Genomic DNA, 15,823 nt, shown 5'->3' with positions numbered 1-15,823 from the left:
AAGTCTGTTTAAAAATCTGTATAGTAATTGTTTGTACATGTGAGTGTGTCTGTGTACATTTCTGTGGACGTGTCTGCATGAGTCTTTGTGTATATGTCTGTGTGCTTTTGTGTCTGTGTATATAGCTGTCTATATCTCTACTGTATCTATTTCTGCATGTCTGTGTGTCTGTCATTGTGTTTGTGTGTCTATATATCTGTGAGTCTCTGTATCTTTTATATGTCTGTGTGTGCATGTGTGTCTGTATATATGTCTGTGTATGTGGCTCGTGTGTTTGTGTCTATATGTGTTGTCTGTCATTTCTGTGCATGCAGGTGTGTGAAAGTGTGTGACTTTGTCTTTGTGCGTGCAAATGTGTGTCTATATGAGTCCATGTGTGTCTGTGTGTGCATGTCGGTGTGAATATGTGTATATGTGTATCTGTCTATATAGTCTGTGCTGTATATACACGTGCGTATCTCAGTTTATGTGTATGTATGTGAGTCTATGTCTCTACATGTGGGTTTCTGTGTATCTGTGTGCTTACGTGTGTATAACTGTGTTAATATATGTGTATGTGTTCATGTGGATGTATGTCTGTATGTGTGTGTATTTTATGTGCCTGTGTATGGTTTGGGTATATGTGTGTGTCCTTGTATAGGTGTGTCAGTAAAATCACAATCACCTGTGCATGCTTTTGTATATATGTGTCTACCGATGTGTTTAAATGTTTTGTGTGTCCATATGTCTGTGTACTTATATGTGTGCACTTGTGTGTGAGTCTGTGTATACATATGTGTTTTGTCTGTGTGCATGTGGGCATGTGTATATGTCTGAGACTCTATATGTCTGTGTCTGTGAGTGCATATATTTGTGTTTGTGTATATGTATACTTGTGTTTTTGTATAATTCTGTATCTCTATGTCTGTGTGGGTCTCTAGATGTCTATGTATATATCTGTGTGTATGCACATTCTGTTTGTTTCTGTAGATATGACTAACTGCGGCTCCGTGTGTGTTGCATCTATGTCTGTGTACGTATATATGTTTTCTGTGTGTCTGTGTATATGTCTGTGTGGGCCCGTGTATATTTGTGTGCATCTATATGTCTGTATCTGTGTGCAAATAGGTGTGCATATGTCTATGTGTGTCTGTGTGCATGAATATGTGTGTGCATGTCTATGTCTGTGTGTGTCTGCATGTGGGTGTGGGTATGTGTATATGACTGTGTCTGCACATTTGTGAGTTTGTGTATATATCTGTGTCTCTGCTTATGAATGTGTTTATATATGTGTTTGTCTCGGAATATGTCTGTGTTGTATCTATGTGTGTGCACGTGGGTCTGTGGCTGTGTCTATGTCTGTGAGTTCTGTGTGTACATGTATGTCTGTGTGTGCATGTTTTCTGTGTATATGTATGTGTATCTCTGTATGCATCAGGTGTGTGACTGTGTGTATGTCTGATTATTCCTCTATGTGTGTCTTTGTATATGTCTGTGGGTGTGTGTGTCTATGTATGTCTGGGTATCTCTCTACGTCTGAGACTAGTGTGTACATGTGTGAATTGTATCTGTATATACTTGTATGCATCCACATTTATGTCTCTTATATGTGTCCATGTTTCTATAAATGAGTGTGCCTCTGTGCATATTTCTTTTTTATCTGTGCATGTGCGTTTCTGTGTATATGTCTGTGTGTCTTGTGTGTAGGTGTGTTTCTGTGTGTATGTCTGTCTCTGTACATGTCACTATTTCTCTGTGTGTGTCTATATCTGTGTGTCTGCTGGTACATGCACATATCTGTGTATAACTCAGTGTGTATCGCTTTGTGTTTATGTGGGTGTGTATCTGTGTGTATATGTCTAAGTTTTATGTGGCTATATGTCTTTGTGTGTATAGCTATATATCTGTGTTCATTTATCTTTGAGCATGTTGTGCCTGTGTGAATGTGTGTGCACGCAGGTACACATGCGCCTATGGTTTTTGCATTTATATGTGATTGTATGTGTATATCTATGTGTGAATGTGTGTATCTGTGTCTTTGTATATGTCTGTGTGCATTTTTCTGTGTGTCTATATGTTATCTGTGTGTCTGTTTCTCTGATTGGGCATGTGCCTCTATATGTCTGTGTCTGACTTTGTGTGTATGTATGAGTGTTGTGTGTCTGTTGTGTATGTCTGTGTGTACATCTGTATATACATGTTGGATTATATCTGTATATTTGCCTGTGTGTATTTGTACATTTGTCCCTCAGTGTGCATATATCTATGCATCTCTATTGTGCATGTCTGGGTTTATGTCTGTGTCAGTTTATGTCTGTGTGTGCATGTGTGTCTGTGTATATGTCTGTGTGTATCTGTATATATGTCTGTGTTTTCTGGTGTGTTGCACGTGTTTATCTGTTTTTTTCTGTGTGAATGTCTGTGTGTGCATGTGTTTATCTATGTATGTATCTGTATTATGAGTCTATTATACAAATTATTGTCCATCTGTGTATGTCTCTGTGTGTCTAGGTTTATATGTGTGTGTAAATGTGTGTGTCTATATATTGATATGTGTCTGTGTGCCCGTGGGGGTCTGTATGAGTCTGTGCTTATATTTCTGTGTTTGAAATTGTGTGTCTATGCATGTGTGTGCACATGAGTATATGTCTGTTATATCTCTTTGTTGTATCTGCATTTTGGTTTGTGTCTGTGTATATGTCTGCAAAAGTCTCTGTGTGTTCATGTCTGTGCATGTGTCTATGTGTTATTGTGTCTGTGTGACTATGCATACACCTTTGTGTCTGTGTGAATTCCTGTGTCTTGTATATATGTCTTTCTGTCTGTCTTCATGTATGTATGCAAGCGTGTGTCTGTGTATGTCTCTGCATGTGCTCACGTATGTGTATGTGTATATGCTGTGTTTATCTCTGTCGATCTATATGACTGTGTTTCCATATGTCTGTGTGTGCATTTGTAAGTCTGTGTGCTTGTATGTGTCTGTGAAAATATCTGTTTGCATGCACGTGTGTGCACCAATGTGTCTATGTTTATGTCTATGCGTGTCTACGTGTCTATGTTTATATATCTGTGTATCTATGCATGTGTCTATGTTGTGTTTCCATGTGTGCATGTGTGTGTCCATGTAAATGTGTGTTTATGCATATATGTGTTGTTTGGTATCTGTGTGTATACGTTTGTGTCTCTTTATCTCAAGTGTCACTCTTTGCATTTGGCTGTGTATCTGTTTATATATTTATGTGTATGTCTATATTTCTGTGTATGTTTGTGTGTTCATGTGTCTGTGCCAACGTGTGTGTCAGTGCATATGTTCGTGTCTATCTGTATATTTCCTTGTCTTTGTGTTTGTGTATGACTTATGTTTCTCTGTGCCTGTGTTTCATGTATGTTCTCTGTATACATGTCCACAGGAACATCTGTGTGTCTGCAAATGACTATGTATATGTGTGGAACATGTGTGTGACTGGGTGTGCTTCTATCAGTGTGTCTTGTGATTGTATCTATTCACATATCTGCATATCTGTTTATGTGTATCTTCGTGTATATGTCTTTCTTTATCTGAGTTTGTTGTGCATGTGTCAGTGTATGTGTCGGTGTGTTTCTGTGTCTCTGTGTGTATATATCTATATATGTCTGTGTATGCAAAAAAGTGAGTCTGTGTATATCTCTGTGTTGTCTTTGGCTCACCATGTTAGTATGCTTCTGTGTATGTCTGTGTGAATCTCAGTTTGTGTATGTCTGTGTGCATGCTTGTGTCTCTGAAAATATATGTCCGTGGGCATGTTTGTCTCTGTTGATATATGTATTTTTGTGTACACTTCTGTATATCTCTGTGTTTGCACGTGTACCATTTCTAAATACATCTGTGTGCATCTGTGTCTGTGTGTAGGCCTGTGTGTATACTGTGTATGTCTGTGTGCACGTGTGTGCTGTGTATATATATTTATATGTCTCTGTATCTGCATGTCTCTGCGAGCATATGTGTGTCTGTGTATGTCTGTGTGCGTGTTTGTGTGTATATGTCTATGTGTCTGTATGTCCGTGTGTGCAAGGTATGTATTTGTGTATATATATTATATCTGTATGTGTCTGTTTCTGTATGTGTGTTCATGTGGCTGCGCATGTGTGTTGTGCGCCAAAGTATCTATCTGTGTGTCTGTCAGTGGTTGCACACATGTGTTATGTATATGTGTGTCTATTCTCTATGTATGTCTGTTGTATATGCATGTTTATTTGTCTGTGTATTTGTATGTGTGTGTCTGTATATGTCTCTGTGGCTGTTTCTACGTATATATCTGTATGTAATGTGTTCTTCATATGTCTCTGTGGGAGTGCATGTGTTTGACTGTGTATACGTCATATGTTTCTCTGTGTGCTACACAGGATTATACACAGATGCATACACTTATGCACAAAAGACACAAAAAGACACAAACTTATGCATGAAACTATAATAGACATGCCTGTGTACATGTCCTTGTTGTCAGTGTGAATGCATGTATCTCTATGTGTGCATGTATCTAAGTATATAGTGTTTGTCTCTGTGTATTTCTGCATATGTCTGTCTGTGTCTCTATCTGTGTGTCTGGGTGTGTCTGGGTGTTTCTCTGTGTCTGGATATATGTTTGTGTGTGTCTGATTGTGTGTATGTGTATATGTGTGCCCTATGTATCTACAGGTGTCTCTATATATGTCTGTGTATATATTAGTGTGTGGCTATGTATGTCTCTGCATACGTATGTTGTGTCTGTGTGCATGGTTGTATGTGTCTCTATGTACATATCTGTGTTTATCTGTATGTCTTTTTGTGCATAAATGTATGAATCTGTGTATAACTCCGTGGGTATATATGTCTGTAAATATATCTATGTGTCTGTGTTATAAGTGTGTCTGCCTGTATGTCTGTGTATATGTGTCTTGTGCATCTGTGTGTGGCTGCCTATATGTCTCTGTGTATGTCGATTTTGTAGCTGTGTGTGCATGTTTTGAGCCCATGTATAATTTCATATTGTGACTGTGCTGCATGTTTGAGTATGTCTGTGTGACTCTGTCTGTATTTCTGTGTGTGCATGTGTGTGTCTTTATACAGTCTGTGTGTGTTTGTGTGCATGCATTGGGTGTGTCTGTGTATATGTCTCTGTGTCTGTCTATATGTCTGTTTTTGTATGTTTAGGTGTGTGCTTGTGTGTGCGTGCATGTCTCTGTGTCTATCCATATACCTGTGTCTGTGTATTTTTCTGTGTGTTTCTCTGTGCTTGTGTGTGAACTGTGTCTCTGTATTTCTGTGGAGGCCTCTATGTGTATATGTCTGTTTTGTCTTTGTGTGCCTTTGTATATGTCTGTGTGTTTCTGTGTGTCTGTCTCCTATATATGTCTATGTTGGTGTCTGTCTATATGTCTTCATATCTGCATATGTATTTGTGTATCTATTCATGCATCTGTGTCTATGCAAATATCTGTGTGTCTCTGTGTCTGTATATGACTCTGTGCTGTGTCTGTGTATATATCTGAGTATATCTCACTATGTGAATTTGGGTGTGTGTCTCTGTGCATAAGTGTGTATATGTAAGTTTTCATCAATTTATGGCCCTATGTTTGTATGTCTGTGTATGTGTGCTTTTGTTTAAATGTCTATTTGTATCAGTATGTTTGTGTGTGCATGCGTTAATGTCTGTGGGTATGTATATGTGTCTAAGTGAATGCATCTGTCTCTGAGTTTATATATATGTTTGTGTCTCTGTATCTGTGTATATGTCTGTGTATGCACACATGTGTGTCTGTGTATATGTCTATGTGACTGTGTATGCTTTTGTCTGTGTATATATCTTTGTGTGTGTATCTTTGTTCATGCGTGTCTTTATATCTGTGTCTCTATGTATGTCTGTGTCATGTATGCATCAGTGTCAGTGTATGTGTTTCCTCTTGTAGTACATTGTCTGTAAATACCTATGTGTGTCTATCTGTAAGTCTGTATGTTTCTGTGTCTCTATGTACATTTCTGTGTGTTTTTTGCTTGTGCACATGTGTACATGTGTATATGTTAATGCGTTTATGTGTTTATACAAATGGGTTTATATGTCTGTGTTGTTTGTGTGAGATTATGTGTACATCTGTGCTTGAATATGTCTCTTTTTGCATGTATATCTATACATATGTAGCTGTGTTTTGTGACTATGTATACATCTGTGACTATGTATACATCTGTGTGTCTGTGTGTGCATGTTATGTATCTATGTATTTTTGTGTATGTCTGTTTGGAAAAAAGTGTCTGTGTATATGCCTGTGTATTTGTGTCATTCTGTGTGTCTCTGTGTGCACGTGTGTCTATGCACATCTAATGTGTCTGTATAATTGTGTGTTTTTGAGTGTGAATGTGTCTGCATATATGTATGTGCCTGTGTACCTGTGTATCTTTGTATATATATGTATGTCACTTGCATACGTTTCTATGTATATGTGTATATGTATATTGTGTGTATGTATGTTGTGTATGTCTGTGTGTACATGTATATGTCTGTGTGAGCATAAGTTGTGTTTATGCATATGTGTGTTGCTCTCTGTATGCATGTGTCGATACATATATCTGTTTTTGTGTATATGTTGTGTCTGTTCTAGTGTGCACATCTGTGTATGCATGTGTCTGAATATGCCTGTCTGTGGACATATCTGTTTGCTTCCGTACTTCTGTGCGTATATGTCTGTATGTTTTAGTGTACGTGAGTTTGTGTGCATGTGTCTATGTGTATACTAGTTGTTTGTGTGTGTATGTGTGTATCTATGTTTGTGTACGAGTTAGTGTGTATAAATGTGAGTTAGCATGTATATCTGTGTATGTCTACATGTCAATGTATTTATGTTTGACTGTGTCTATGTGTATGCATCTGTGTGTCTATATTCGTTCTGTGCACATGTCTGTATATTTGTACAGTTGTAGCTGTGTGAATGTGTGTATGTATATGTCTGTGTGAGTCTCTTTGTATGTTTGTGTATATATTTGTCTGTGTGTATGCTAGTGTGTATGTGTCTATGAATATATCTGTGTTTTTGTCTGGATATATGCCTGTGTCTGTATGTGCTTGAGTGTGCATGCATGTAAGAGTGTCTGTGTATGTCTGTGTTTATATGTGTAAATCTATTTACATATTAAGTGTGTCTATATATATGAGTCTCTATGTACTCTCATGTGTCTATGTATGTCTGCATGTCTGAGTCTATGTGTGCACAATTCAGTTTTCTGCTCATGTGTGTATATGTGGGTGATGATTGTAGGTATGTGTATATGTCTGCGTGGATCTGTATGCATGAGTGTCTGTGTTTATATCTATGCATCTTTGCATTTCTATGTATATCTGCTATGTCTATCTCTGCATCTATATTTGTGTTTGTGTGTCCACATAGCTGTGTTTCTATGTATATGTCTGTGTGTCTCAGTGTGTGTGCATGTGTATGTGTCTGTATGATTAGCAGTGCATCTATGTGTATATCTGGGTGTTTATCATTGTGTTTCTGTGTCTATATACCAGTTAGTCTCTGTGTATCTTTATATATGTCTGGATATGTGCATATGTCTGTCTATAGCTGCTTGTGTGTGTCATTGTGGGTTTGTGTCTGTGTGTGTTGTCTGTTATTTGTGTGTGCAAGTGTGTTTATGTTTGTGTCTGTAATAGTGCATGTGTGTCTCTGTATGCATGTCAGTGTAAATCTGTGTATATGTGTGTCTTTGTGCATGTAGCCTGAGCTTTGTGTACGTGTATACATGCGTATGTCTGTGCATGTGAGTGCGTCTCTGTGTCCATGTGGGTAACGGTGAACACACATGTGTATGATTATGTATATGTGAGTCTCTATACATCACATATGTCTGTGTGCATGTGGATGTATGTCTGTGTATATGTCTGTGTGTGTCCATTTTGTGTACATATTTATGATCTGGGTATGTGTGTCCTTGTATGTGTGTGTTGGTATATTCATCTGTGTATCTGTGATTGCCTCTAAATATGTGTGTGCACCTGTGTACTTTAATGTCTTGCATGTGTCTGTGTTCATTTTGTGTGTCCACGTGTCTGTATATTTGTCTGTGCACATGTGTGTGAGTCTATATACATGTGTTTTGGCTGTGTGCATGTGGGTAAGAGTTTATGTCTGAATCTCTGTATGTCTGTGTCTGTGTATGCATGTTTGTGTTTGTGTATAATTTTGTGTCAGCGTATAATTCTGTATCTGTCTATATGTCTGATATATGTCTATGTATATATCTGTGTATGCATGTGTATGCATTCTGTAGATATGACTGTAACTCTTCCTGTGCATGTGTTATATCTATGTCTATGTATATGTTTCTGGTGTATATGTCTGTGTGTGTACACGTGTATCTGTGTGTGCATCTTATGCTGGTGTGTGCCTCTATCTGTGTATATGTCTATATGTCTGTGCACCTGTTTTGTGTGTCTATCTCTATGTCTGAGTGTCTGTGTATGTCTTTACATTCTCTGTGTCTGCGTGTGTCTTTGTGTGTATATGAATGTCTATGTGCATGTCTGTACATATATATATGTCTATGTGTGAATGTGTGTACATATATGAATCTATGTCTGCATGTGGGTGTAGGTCTCTGTATGTGTCTGTCACTGCACAGGTATGTGCATCTGTGTATGTCTGTGTTGAATTTATGTGTGTGCATGTGGGTCTGGTCTGTGAGTCTCTGTGGTAAGTGTATGTCTGTGTCTTTCTGTGTATATGTCTTTCTGTGTATATGTATGTGTATCTGTGTATGAACTGGGTGTGTGACTTTGTGTGTATATGTGGGTATCCCTGTGTGTCTTTGTATATATCTGTGTGTGCATGTGTGTAACTGTGTAGGTCTGTCTCTATTATTGTGCATTTTTGTGTCTTTATATGTCTGTGTCTTTATGTTCATGTGTGTGCACACTGTGTGTATATGTCTCCACAAGTGTACGTGTGTGCGTATATCTCTGTATGTGAGGGAGTTTGTTTATATGTATATGCATGTTTCTGAATTATGTCTACATATATGTGTACATTTGTGTATGTGTATGTCTCTGTCTACATGTCTCTGCCTATCTGAGTCTCTGTGTGTCTGTACATATTTCTTCTCGGTCTGTACATATACATGTGTCTGTGTAAATGTCTTTGCATGTCTGTGTGTGCACCTGTGTTTGTATGTATATATGTGTGTCTGTCTCTGTCACTGTTCGTTTCTCTGTGTGTCTACATCTGTGTGTGTCTGTTGGTACATGCATGTATCTGTATATATCAGTGTGAATCTGTGTAAATATGGGTGTGTGCATATATGCCTGTATTTGTCTATATGTCTTTGTGTGTATACCTGTATTCATTTATCTTTGTGCATGTTGTATCTATGTGAATGTGTGTACAAGTGTACACATGTGTGTTTTTGCATTTGTATGTTCTGTATACTCATGTATGCCTGTGTGTCTTTGCATATGTCTGCATTTGTGCATTTTTCTGTACTTCTATGTATGTGCGTCTCTTGTGTTTCTGTGGGTCAGCACGTGTGTATGTCTATGTCTATGCGTCTTTCAGTCTGTATGTATATGTCTATTGTTTGTGTGACATAAACCCACATATACACACACAGATATGTGTGTGTATATGTGGGTTTATGTCAGTGTATATGCCAGTGTGTATTTGTATGTTAGACCCTCGGTGTGCATGTATCTGTGTGTCTCTATTGAAGATGTCTGGGTTTATGTCTGTGTGTGTAAGTTTATGTCTGCGTGAACATGTGTGTCTGCATGTGTGTCTGTGTATATGTCTGTTGTCTGGTGTGTTGCACGTGTATATGTTTTTTCTTTGTAAATGTCTCTGTACATGTATGTGAATGCATGTGTTTTTATATATATGTGTTTTTGTGTGTATCTGTGTGTCTGTGTAAATGTCAATGTGCATGTGTCTTTATGTCTATATGTGTGTCTATTTTTGTATATGTGTACATGTGTATCTCTGTATATGTTGCTGTGTGTCTGTGTGTACATGTGGGTATGTGAGTCTGTTTATATTTCTGTGTGTGCATCTGAGTCTGTGCATATATGTGCACATGTGTATATGTCTAGCTTGTATGTCTTTGTTGTGTCTGTATTTCAGTTTGTTTCTGTGTATATGTCCGCCTAAGTCTCTGTTTATGCCTGTGTATGTGTGTGTCTATGTGTTATTGTGTCTGTATGACTATGCATATGCATTTGTGTCTCTATATAAGCCTGTGTTTTGTGTATACATGTCTATGTTTCCATGTGTGTGCAAGTGTGTGTCTATGTGTCTGTCTCTATTCCTGTGTGCACATGTACTGTGTATGTGTATGTGTTTGTGTCTATTTCTGTCTCAATCTGTGTTTCTGTATGTCTATGTGTTCATGTGTGTGTCTTTGAGTGCATCTGAGTGTATAAGTGTGTCCATATCTCTGTGCATTGTGTCTGTGTAAATGTCTGTGTGCATGTGTCTATGTATATATCTCTCTGTGCATTTGTCTATGTGTCTATGCATATGTCTATATGTATATGTTGTGTTGCCATGTATCCATGTATGTATCTGTGTACATACTGCATGTTTCTGCATATATGATGTGCTGTTTGTGTGATATCTATGTGACTCTGTATATGTATGTAATGTCAGTGTCCAAATATGCGTGTGTCTATGTATGTCTGTGTCGCTCTATGCATTTTGCTGTGTCTGTTAATATATCTATATGTCTGTCTATATTTCTGTGTATGTTTGTGTGTTCATGTGTGTGTGAAAATATGTGTCAATGTATACATTTCTGTGTGTCTATGCATTTTTCTGTTTGTGTTTGTGTATATGTATTGCCTGTGTGTGGATGTGTGTCTGTATACATGACTATGTGTACGTGCACATGCCTGTGTGTCTATAAATAACACTGTGTATGCATATATGGGGCAGATGTGTGTGACTGAGTGTGTGTCAGTGTGTCTTTTGATTGTATCTATATACATATATGTATCTCTGTTTATGTGTGTCTGTATATGTCTGTATGCATTGTGATTGTGTCTGTCTATATCTGTGTCTGTGTGTGCATATTTTATATATATGTCTGTTTCTGTGTGTTTCTCTGTGTATATTTATATGTGTGTCTAAGTGCGCCACGTGTGAGTCTGTATATCTGTTTTATCTGTGGGTTTACATGTTGGTATGTCTCTGTGTATATGTCTGTGTGACTCTTTGTGCATGTCTGTATCTGTGTGTGCATGTTTGTGTATATGTTTGTGTATGTCAGCTTTGTGTGGGTATGTGGGTCTGTGCGTACAACTGTATGTGTGTTTATGTATCTCTATGTGTCTCCATGTGTATATGTTTGTGTATGCATGTGTCTGTATTTATATCTGTGTGCCTTACTCTGTGTTTATATGTGTCTCTGTGTGTGCATGTCTGTGTCTCTGGGTACATATCTCTGTGCGTCTCTGTGTATGTCTCTGTGTGTCTCTGTGTATCAACATGTATGTCTGTGTGTGTTTGCATGTGAGTGTGTATCTGTATATTTGGGTGTGTCTCTGTGTACTTGTCTGCCTCTCTTTGTGGTCAGATTTGTGCATGCGTTGGTATATGATTATGTATCTTGGTGTATGTGTGGGCTAGAGTAATAGACCAGCAGTAGGGCGTTCGCCTTTCATGCGGCCGACCCATGTTCGATTCATCTGTCCCTCTCAGAGAGCCCAGAAAGCTACCGAGAGTATTGCGTCCGCATGGCAGAGCCTCGCAAGCTACCCATGGCGTATTCTATATGCCAAAACAGTAACAATAAGTCCCACAATGAGAGGTGTTACTGGTGCCCGCTCGAACAAAGCGATGAGCAACGGGATGACAGTGACAGTGACAATGTGTTTATGTGTATGGCTCTGTGTGTATGTTTGTATATTTTTTGTCACTGTTTCTCAGTGTGTAAATATTTGCTGTCTTGTTTACACATCTGTATATGTGCCATATAGTGGTCTGTGTATATGGCTGTGTGTATATGTGTCTCTGTATTCCTTTTTATGTATGTATGTTTGTATAAATGTGACAGTGTACATATATGTCTATGTGTGCATGTTTGTGTATGTTCATTTGTGTCAGTGTACACATGTGTGTCTCTGAATATGTCTGTGTGTGCATTTGTGTATCTTCAAACATATGTATCTGTGTTTCTCTGTGTGTATGTGTCTGTGTGTGGTATATGTCGGTTATCTATTTGTAAATGTGCATTTGTGTTTACATGTGTGTACTGTCTCCAGATGTCTGTTGTACCTGTATTTGTATTTTGTATCTGTGTATGTCTTTGTTGAGTGTGCATATGTCTGTTTATTTGTGTGCACATGTGTCTTATATATACCTGTGTGTCTCTGATTGTCCGTGTGTTATGTCTGTGTGTGTCTGTGTTCGCATGTGTTTCTGCATATGTGAGAATCTATATGTATGTATATTTCTTTTGTGTCTGTGTGACCATGTTTGCATGTCTCTGCTTATGTGTATACATTTATCTATGTTTGAATATATATGTGTATCTATATATATCTGTGTGCATATTGCTATGTATATGTATGTCTATGTGTAAGCATATACGTATGTCTGTGTCTGTGTATCTGTGTATATGTCTGTGTGTGCTCATGTGTGTCTACCTGTGCATGCTGTATATGTCTGTCATTGTATGTGCATACATGTCTGTGCGTCTGTCTATATATGTGTCTACCCATGTATGTCAGTATATAGTTATTTCATTGTGTACATATATAACTGTGTGTGACTTCATGTCTGTATGTGACTGTATATATCTGTGTGTGCATGTGTGTCCCATTTGTATCTGAGTATATGTGTATGTCTATGTGAGCATATGCTTGTGTCTGTATATGTTTCTTTGTGTGCACACATGTGTTTGTATATTTCTCTGTATGTATGAGTAGATGTGTATCTATATGTATGTGTGTGTACATTTAATTGTGTACTTGTGTGTGACTTTGTGTTTGTGTGTATGCATGTGTGTGTCTATGCATATGTGTGTATATATTTCTATGTGTTCCATATATGTGTGTGCATGTGTTTGTACCTGTGTTTCTGCAGATATGTCTGTGTTTGGGTTGGAGCGATAGCACTGCGGACAGGGCATTTGCCTTGCACGCAGCTGACCAAGGTTCGATTCCTCTGCCCCTCTCTGAGAGCCTGGCAACCTACCGAGAGAATCCTGCTTGCACGGCAGAGCCTGGCAAACTACCCGTGGCATATTCAATATGCTAAAATGGTAGCAACAAGTCTCACCATGGAAAAGTTACTGCTGCCTGCTCGAGCAAATCGATGTGTAACGGATGACAGTGATGACAGTGATGTCTGTGTTTGTATTAGTGTGCATGTGTCTGTGTCTATGTATTTCCATGTATCCATCTCTTGAGGAAAAAAGAGACGTTTCTACCTACCTCTTGAGTCAAGGCAGGAGGAGAAAGATTCCTTCAGGAGACCTAAAGGACGGTGGCTCCTATGACAGGAAAACAGCTGCCTCTTTTCTCAACACTCTGGCATGAGTGAGCCGGCAGTCGGGGGAGAATGCATGGAGACTCTGGCACACAGACCCCACTGTGAGGAAGGGACACAGCACGTAGCTTACAGAACAGCTCAGAAGACACAGTCAAGTGTATAGATCGGACCAGGGCCGAGCTGCAGGACAGTAGGGAAGGTATCTGTCTGCTCTATATGCAACGGACCCAGGTTCGATCCCCGATACCCCCCAGGCCCCCCGCCTCTCCCAGAGTGATTCCTGAGCAGAGCCAAAAGTAAGCCCTGACCACCACATGTGCGCAAAAATACTGGAATACTAATAATATTAAATGTGCAAATTATTCTTTAAAATCAATGTGCAACATTGCAAAATGAAACCTAAATTCAGACTAGTCTCTCTTGTTTATATGTCTGTGTGTGAGTGTGTATACACCTCTGTATGTGTTTTTGTATATCTCTGTGTACATGTGTGCCTGTGTGAGTCTCTGTTTGTGTGTGCATGTGTTTTGTGTCTGTGTGCATCAAGAGCCCGTATATATATATATATATATATATATATATATAACCTGTATATATATGTATGTGTCTGTATGTATATGTGTACATGTGTGTTTCTATATGTGTTTATCTGTGTGTCCATGTGTCTGCAATATTTTTCTGTAAATATGTCTGCATGCATGTGTGCATATCTCTGTGTCTGTTTGTGTATACATCTGTGACTGTTATACCGCATGTGTGTATGACTGTGTGTCTATGTATATGACCATATGTGCCTGTGTTTATATCTCTGTATGTCTATGTACATATCTATTTGTTCTATTTGGGGTGTGCCTCTATATATGTCTGTGTCTCTGTGCATGTCTGTGTGTTTGTGTGTGACTGAGTGTGGCGCCAAGTGTGTGACTGTATGTGTCTATGTATGTGTCCATATGTGTCTGTGTATACATCTGTGTGTGCATGTGTGTGTTTATGCATGTGCCTTTTGTGTCCGTGTGTGCAAATGTGTATGTGTATATGTTTATGTCTGTGCCGGGGCTGGAACGATAGCACAATGGTAGGGCGTTCGCCTTTCATGCGGCAGACCCGTGTTCAATACCCTCGCCCCTCTCAGAGAGCCCAGCAAGCTACCGAGAGTATCACGCCACATGGCAGAGCCTGGCAAGCTACCCCTTGTGTACTTGGTGTATTGGATATGCCAAAAACAGTAACAATAAGTCTCACAATGAGAGATGTTACCGGTGCCTGCTCAAAATGTCTGTGCAGAGGTTTTTGTGTATATCTGTGTGTCGTGTATGCATGTGTGTCTGTGTGTATCTGAGTATGTCAGTGTAATATCTGTATGCCTCTGTATATGCCTATCTCCACGTGCATATATGTGTTTGTGTATAAGTCTGTTTCTGTGTCTTTGTATGTGGGTGTGTGGGTAGTTATATGTCTGTATATACCTGTGTCTATCTACATACATGTCTCTGAGTATCTGTCCATGTGCATGTGTATCTGTGTCTCTGTAGGTTTTTCGTGATATTTCTTTGCTTGTCTTGTGAGTGCACGTGTCTGTGGGTCTATGCATATCTCTATGTGTGTCTATTTCTGTGTATTTGTGTGTGTCTCTGTGTTCTTGTGTGGACACTGTGTCTGTGTATGTCTATGTGTTTCTCTGTTTGTATGTCTGTTCATCTATGTGTGCTTGTGTATATGTCTGTTGTGTTTCTGTGTATATGACTTATGTGTATGTAGATGCATGAGTTTGTGTATATGTCTATATGTTTGTATGTTTGTGTGTGTGTTCATGCATTTACCTGGGTGTCTTTGTGTATATAAATCGATGTCCTCATGTGCATCTGTGTATAATTGTGTGTCTATAAATCTGTGTATGTTTGTGTGAGCATATGTGTTGGTGTATGTGCGTGTCTGTGTGCATATTGGTGTCTCTGCTTATGTCTGTGTGTACATACAAGTGTTTTGTGTGTATGTTGTGTCTGTGTAAATTTTATGTGCATGTGTTTATATATCTCTATATATGTGTGCGTATAATGTTTGTGTCTCTGTATAAGTCTGTATCTGTCTTTGTGTATATATCTGTATGTGTCTGTGTGTATATTTTTGTGTATGTGTATATGTCTGTTTCCAAATATCTGCACATGTGTCTACGTGTATGTCTGTGTGTATGTATGTCCCTATTTACAAGTGTGTGTAACCGTTGTCTGTATATATTTGTGTATCTATATTTGTGTCTTTGTTAATCTATATGTCTTATGTGTACATGTATGTTTCTGTACACAAGTCTGTATGTGTGTCTCAGTGTGTGCATGTAGGTATGTGTCCATGC

The sequence above is a fragment of the Sorex araneus genome, chromosome X, assembly GCF_027595985.1.
Source record: "Sorex araneus isolate mSorAra2 chromosome X, mSorAra2.pri, whole genome shotgun sequence".
Classification (NCBI taxonomy): Eukaryota; Metazoa; Chordata; class Mammalia; order Eulipotyphla; family Soricidae; genus Sorex; species Sorex araneus.
Note: the sequence above shows the minus strand (reverse complement) of the source record.